The sequence below is a fragment of the Diorhabda sublineata genome, chromosome 1 (genome assembly GCF_026230105.1).
Source record: "Diorhabda sublineata isolate icDioSubl1.1 chromosome 1, icDioSubl1.1, whole genome shotgun sequence".
NCBI lineage: Eukaryota > Metazoa > Arthropoda > Insecta > Coleoptera > Chrysomelidae > Diorhabda > Diorhabda sublineata.
The window spans coordinates 30034975-30043444 of record NC_079474.1 but is presented as its reverse complement, the minus strand read 5'-3'; positions in this window follow the sequence as shown (position 1 = coordinate 30043444).

Below are 8470 nucleotides of genomic sequence, written 5' to 3'. Positions count from 1 at the left end.
GCCTGCAAGATGAAACTTCTGGTAAACAAATGCTAGTATACTGTATAATTTACAGTTAAATAGTATATAATCAAATCTTACAAAAAGAAATTTAAGGTTTGTTTTTGCTAATATTTTGAATACTTTCATCCTCTTAGAAGCAGTTCCACTAAATGATGGTCATAATACCGCGCCTATACCATATCCGAAAACAGATAGATTTATTTCAATTCTTTTTGTGAAATTTAAAAAAAATTAGGTGAAGCTTTCCCTAAACTATGAAAGAGGTAATCAGAGAGGCATTCCTATTTATTGACATGTATATGCTGAGAAATGTTAGTGAGAAAACAGCATTGCACTGATGCTAACAATTTGAACATTTAGTTCAATAGCATGGTAAGGATAATACTATTTTTTTGTTAGAAATAAGTCGTTTGTCAAAATGGAAATACCGAGATAGATAAATATTAGTAATGGTTTAAAATATATACCATAAAATAACTTTGTTTCAATGAACTTTGAGTATAGGAAATACTAAGCAAACTTGAAGTGAGATAACCGAAGAATCTATTTATGCTATATAAACAAGAAAGACTATGAAGGTTTCGGTCCAGTCTGTATTAAAAAGAGAAAACATTTATCAGTTTAGATTTTTGAAACCTCCGCCGTTTCACAATACCCAGCTCTAACCAGTCAGAAATTCCAGTCTCGGCTCTATTATCTTCTTAAATATGGCTTTTCGCAGAATTTCAGTATTCTTGACTTTTTCAACTTCTTGTTGGATTCCAATGAAGAATTTCTTCTGTTAGTTCACATTATTAGTTCAATATGTCATTGATCTGACTACTCTTGTGATGATCATCGTGTTCATGACTAATTTGTTAAATGTTTAGGATCAAATTTAACGGATCTTTAGATTTCTTCGTTATTTCATTTAGTCAAGTACTTCAAAAGCTCCCAAATATTATTTATCAATTGATATAATAGATACTGTACATAATGTCTTTATTAAGTCATTCTTTACACATAAAAACAAGGCAGTTCAACACATTTTATCGTGTATTTGGATCGTTCATCATTTACGCATTCTATGCACATTTTTATAATGTTTCTTGAAAAAACAAGCTTTTATAATTATTCATAATGACATTCATCTAAATTTCAAGGTAATCTATCGACATATTTGAGCTAAAAATGGTTTGAATTAAAAAGATTATATTACTGTCCTTAACATTTACCGATAACATGAAATATAATGAGCAGCTTAATAAATGTACACATTTTTTCTAGAAAAGTCTCTAGTATTATCAATATTTTTCTATATTAACATCGAAAAATCTATTTATAACTATAAATATCTGACTAGTAGTCACAAAAATTTCTTATCCTTCATAGATTTCAATTCTGTATTATGTAAAAAAATGTATTCTGTGCGTGTTAAACGACATTATTTATATATTTATATTTATATATATATATATATATATATATATATATATTTATATATATATATATTTATATATTTATATCCCTAAACACAAACAAAGACTATTATTTACAGATTTACAAATAATTGCAGCTTTATTTAAGCTGAAAAATAGGCCAAAAAAGTTCAAAAAAATTCTTAATTCAAGAATAAGAAAATTTCAAGGAAATTAATATTAATTATAATTAATATATAATTAATAATAAACAAATTGGAAGCCATAGGTCATCAATAAAAGTGCAATTCCAAAATGATCCGACGTTTTGGGATTCTCAAGAAATGCGTACAAGAATTCATTCCCATACATACAACAGCGCGGCTATATTACGGAACACATTGATTAATTTGCCACTGACTAATGCTTATATAGCTATAATAAAAAGTATTTCAATTTATTCATGTAATAATTTTAGAATAAACAAACTGTAATATCAATTTAACTGATACGTATTCTTCAACTAAATTAATTATCAAAATTCATTCATAGGTTTCTTCATATTTTTCTGTTATCTTTGGTTCGAATAATCTTATGGAAAATTATTTCATTTGAAAAGACAAGAAATTCCGAAAAATGGAGCATAACATGAACCTGTAGTAAGCAGATGTTTAAAAGCATACATGCAAGAATACATGCTACAAATACTTGAGGAAGATCTTAATTTGTTCAATTTTATAGAGATATGTATTATGTGTTTAATAATTCGGTAATCAGAATCTTTCTCTATTTGATATTTGCAACATTCTTATGGTTAATTTTTTTAATATCAATCTCATACTATTATCAGTTTTTTATTAAAGTTTTGTTTTAAGATTCACCAAACAAGCAACTTAAAATGTTCTCCTTTGGTCTTTTAATGCACAAAAAGTTGTGAATCGCCTTGGTAAGTGAATATGTAGTAGATCCAATCGCGATAGCTCTGCAACAACCTCGTATAAACATTAATAACTGTGAAGGTCGGCTCGTCTAAGCACGATTTTGTAAGCCTTACTTCAATCATTCCAACGAAAGAATCTCTTGTCTTGTTAATATTCGGTGTTCCAGAGTTTTTAATCGACTTTATTTAAGGATTTTCTCCCTGTGTATACAAACGAAATTAATAAAAGCGTTTTTAAAATATATTGCATCTCTTACAAGTTTTTTGCAAGAAATCAATATTTAAAAAGTTATCGTCAATAAAATGCAAAATTTTTGCAAAATTGACGATTTTTCTCACTTTATCAGTCATTACATGGCTCCTACATGACATAGAAAGATTTAAAACAGCTCATTTTAAAGCTTAAGCTTCAAAATGAGGTGTGGTGGTACACCGTAATTTGTTTTAAGGGTATATGAATTTGAAAAAAAACGAAATGCAGCTTATAGTAGCTTAAAGTACTAATCAATACGAAAATTTTGAACACTTCCAATTATGTGTTGGACCCTTAGTTATCAAATTATGCAGTTTTAAACTGGGCTATCAGAGGCTAAAGTGTGCGCCCGCGATTACTATAATATCTAAAAGGTCTACCTAAAGGTCTTTAACGTTTGAAATGAGCTATGTCATGTAGGAACTATATAATGACCGATAAAGTGAGAAACAATGTCAGTTTTGCAATAACTTTTTACGGTGTTGCTATTGGCACCCTCCACGGAACTTTGGCTCTTAGAAACACGGAAATTTTTATAGAAATCACTACCCTCCATGGAAAAATCCGTGGCCATAATTTTAACCTCATAGAAACGGATCAGGATGAAGCTTTTTCCGTGTCTCTAGAATTTACCATATGATCCAAAATCACCACCCTCCACAGACCAAAAACCGTGGTCTAATTTTAATCTTAGAAACATGCAAATTTTAAAACTAAATCAACTTAACCTAGCCTAATGAAAAAAATATTATGGGATTAGAAATGGCATATATGTCAGATTTTATCTATAGGTGGTATTTATCTGGGAATGGTATTTATCCGTGAGTTAAAGGTTATTATTGTTTAATTCACGGCTGAAATCAGAGACACGGATAAAGCTTCATTCGGCTCATTTCTTTAAAAATGTCCGTGTCTCTTTGATTGAAATTAGAGTAACGGATTTTTCCATGGAGGGTGCCAATAAACACTCCAACTTTTTAAATATTGACTTTTTGCAAAAAAATTTTTCATAGATATTCATAAAATAAATATTTTTATTTGAATTTTTTTTCATCTCTTTTTGTTATAGCTTTATAAACAAATAATTGTTTATAACAAATTACTCGATCAGATTTGGGCTCGGTGCCCTCAAAAAATAGATTCTACACATAAAAAATCATGGAAAACGCTCTAAAACTGATGGGGGTATGAACGGCTGCTGACCTCCCTCAGTAGCTGTTGTACTATTCCGTTCCTTTCAAACTTATCATAGTAGTGATCGGTTATTTTTAACTACCGGAAATAAACAAAACGATTATCGTTATTATGATCTTATTTCGTAAATATGCACTAATTAATTATTTAATGCACTTATACGATATTAAAGAACCGTAGTTTATGCATTATCAATGCATATGAATGAATTGTAATATTAAAATGATTTATTTATTCTTTCTAGATGAAAGTTGGTCAAGATCTACTCATAATTTAAAATTGAATTGATAATTTAATTGCATAAATAGAAACTAGTTAATTAATTGATAGGAAATCAGTTTTAAATATAAAAAGGTTATAATAAAATCTAGTAATGATCATTTTATATAATGAATCATATTTAAAACAAGGTCCCCAGGTACTTCTAATGCATATAAAATTTGGAAAGGTACCAAAAACTGCAACCGAAGGAGCATATGACCTTGCTCTAGGGTCCAACAATTAATACTATTACTTCCTTGATATTGACAATTTAACTCTTAATTTTTCAATTTCAACGAGAATCATTATTAATAAATTTTTTATTTTGATATCAAGTTGAAATCTTTTTGAAATTAAAACTAAACATACAGAGTTATAATAAAGTAAAGCACGAAATACATTAGAAATACAAAGTTCACTTTTGAAAATAATGCGAAAACACGTTACATAAGAAAAAACTGAGAGAATTAATTAAAAATAAAATAAACTTTTTCGAATTTATGAAAACATTACATTATCAAAAAAATCTAAAGTTATCTAATAAAAACATCTATTTATGTAATAATTTTTGAAAAAAGAAAAACTGAACCCATACAAGTTCAACGATCACGAACTCGCGAAAATTGATCTAGAAAAATGTTTGGAATTTTGTGAAATCCTCATGGGGTATTGTGATAAAAATCCAAATTTTATTAATAGTATTGTCAGACAAGGCAATGTTTTGTTTTAGTGGTACAGTAAATCAACACAATTATTGCTAGTGGGTAGTGATGAGCGAGACTGGTCTTTGTCTTGCGGTCTTAGTCTTGGTTTTGCATTTTTTGCAAGACCAAGACCAGCTAAATTCATTCCTACAAAATGTGTATTTTAACCTCAAAGTATCATGAAAGCAATTTGAATTTTGAATAAATATAGCTAATTTGAATAAAAACATGTTTGTTGAACAAATTATTCCACCAGAGTATTACCTGAGATCTCACAAACTAATAAAATAAGGGAATGTGCTGAAGCGAGGATCTTGTTGTAAACCTATTTAAAATGAAGGGTTGTCGGTTTATTTATAAAGGGTAGTTAAGAGATAATTTCATTATTTGTTCATCATATATCTAGGCATCAGAAATGAAAAAATATGTGTACGTATATCTTTTTATTTTTCATATTTCTATTTTTCAAGTTTATGTATTACATTACGACATGGTTTTGGATTAATAAAAAAATGTCATAATTATTGCGTTGCGTTTTTTTTTAAATAATATATCTTAATTAATACATTCAAAATATCACAACCCTACACTTCCCATTTACAAAATTGGTGGTAAAGGTGAGATCGCTTTCTCATTTCGAAGAATGATTTGACGTGTTATTTTTATTCAAAAGGATCTAGAATATCGTTATTTCACAAAAAGGAAGAAGATATTAAGTAACAATTTCATTCGAAATAATAGAATTAGGATAATAAAAATGCAGATTTTGCTTCGGACAACGGGATATTAATCCAATTAATATCTAAAATTATTCAATTAAATGTTCAATTATCAAATGATTTAATTCCATTCTTCCCTATTATATGCATGTACACAATTTAACTGATTAAGTGCTTTAAATTCTTCGAAATCATTCATTAACTATTCAATTGAATAAGTGAATTTAGTATATTTATTAGTAAATACAGGAAAATGTTTGTATTTCTATAAGGATTCATCCTCACTGCTCACGAAAATAATAATTGGTTGCTAATTAACAAAATCTCTCTATTGATATGTCTCAAAAACAAACTGTAATAAGGTTTTGTTTGGTTACATCACAAAAATGTGCACAGATACAATGAATATTTATTGTACAAAAATCTAGAAATATTGAACTACTTTTCTTCATAGATCCCGAAATTTTGTAATCACTTATCATAGCCTGGCACAAGTTTTTGTACACCTTCTTCATAAGTTTCCGCCTGTGGTAACACGTTCTTTCCGCTCGTTGAAGTATTGGTTACCGAAGATGTTAGGTGTAATAAGATATGAGAGTCGCTAGGAGCGAAGTCTGGGCTATACGGAGGATGATCAAACACGTTCGACTCAAATTTCCGTAGGAGTTTTTTTCATAACATTATTATTAGTATTAGTATTACGATAAAACCAACAACACATTTTGACAGTAGCTTTTGGCGTAAGCATAATGCGTTTCCTATTCTTAAAATCCCACATGAGTTTTCAAGGTGTCAATATTTGCTTAGACATAACTTTTTTAGGGATATCGTGATATAGCCAATTATCATTATATATCTTCTGTTAGAGTCAAAGGAACTGCCACGCAATTTCGGAACTGCGATAGAAGGGCTGCTACTGATAGAAATCGAAGCGGAACTTACATTGTCAATATTCTGTACGTTAAACTGTGATCTTTACTTTTTATAAATTGTAAGTGAGTAAACAAACCTTCTATAAATCAGAATCCAATATAGATAAGGAAAAAAATTTATTAAATGTCCAGAAAAAGTGAATTTCAATTACGATATTTGGAGCTCTTGTTCCGTAGCCTTGCACCAGCAAGACATTTACATTTCAAATAAGATTATGTGCCTCTTCATTTTACTGGACATGTTCGTGAGTATATTTTTTCATGGGAACTGTTTTGAGACCAAACTTGCAGTATCATAAGATGGCATTGATAATGAGTACGATCATCTGAAGATAGAAAATAATGTTACTGCCTTCTATAGGACGGAATACATGACTTATAATGCAGAAATATATTTTTATATTAAATATTCAAATACAATCCGCTTTTGGTTTCCCAATGACAATCATATCGCATTTTTCGTACTAGAAACAGACTATTTTCAAGAGAAATTCAATTCAATTCAAAGCTGCTATGAATAATAATAAAAAGTAGAATTTATAATAATAATAATAAATTCCAACTGTTGCGAAATATAAACTTCAGTTACTAAATTTCAATGAAGGAATTGTCATAAAACTCAAGTTAGAAAGTTATAGATTGATTTAAACCATGAGAATTTCCATTAAATACTTATTTAAAGTGAACGTCAAAAAAATTAATGAAAAGTGAGATGTTTTTCTCATGAACATCAATTGTTAACTGGAATCTCTTCTCCTATGTTCTTTACGGATATAATACAAAATATATAGAGTTCTCATAGCATTTCTTTAATGTGTATGCCATAAAAAAGTTTATAAGCCTATACTATTTTTCTAAAAGATTCTTCTCGAGTTGATGCAGATCTCCAACAAAACCTTCACAATTTATAATTAGAATATATTATGCTCTGATGGATTTCATTCATTATTAAACTAATAAAGTCTTCATTACTTTTATCACGCTTCGGTGATAGCCCTGTCTCCGCACTATAGGGCAGCAATAATAATAAGTATTTGCAAATTAATTTTATTCTTATTAACAAATTAATTTATTCTAAAACAGATTTCTGCACATATCATATATTGTTATATATTATCTGTTAAGGTTAAAATATTAACAATTAAACATTTATTTCTATGAGAAAATCAACTACTAGGTATTTATGATACGAGGGTTGCTACTTAAGTTTTGAGATATGGCAATACTAATGAATCATAAAGTTTGACATTTTTAGTAGTGAACGTGTTGTAATGCGAGTCTATTTGAGTTGATACTTGAAACAATCATCTCGGTCAAAAAATGGAATTGAATCGCATGCGATGAATGACATTCGACGTGGATTAAACCGACAGCAGTCTGCCGATTCTCGAATTTTGGTGATGAAGTACCATTCTTGAGCGATCGTGTGTCGCTGATTTTCCAAATTCAATCGTGATCGCACTTCGTTACAGAATAAACTTCGTGAAGTTGTGCAGAATCGGCTGTTGTGCCAGAAAACATCGATGCTGTGCGTAAACTGATATTGCAAGATGGTCATGTGACATACCGTGAGATTGAGGAATACTTGGGTATTAGATCCACTCGCGTAAATTCAATATTGCATGAAAATAAGATTCTCAAAATGTTTTGTTTCTTGAGCGTTTATTCAACCAAAGGTTATAAAATAAAACCTATAAAATTTTAATTATCCTTTATTAAAAACAAACGTAAAAGTCAATCCTTCCAAACTAGTAATAAGGATTTTAAAAATCAGTCTTCTGTAATAATTAACTGCACAATTAATGCTTTCTTAGCTTTGGCTGGTCATCCTCTTTTGCGTTTCATTCCAATCGGAATTGCTCTTGCCTCTGAGAGTGGTTGGATATGCTTAAACCGAGATGCTTACAGATATAATTTCATGTGCCGTGTAATCAATTTGCTTTTTCTCGGGGCATTATTACTTTCCACTTGCTAAAATGTTGCTCTTTGTATTAATCAAAGTTCTCCCACGGCCTTTCCTGATGTTTACAATCCAAATCCGACCTAACTGGTTAATCCTCAATGGCA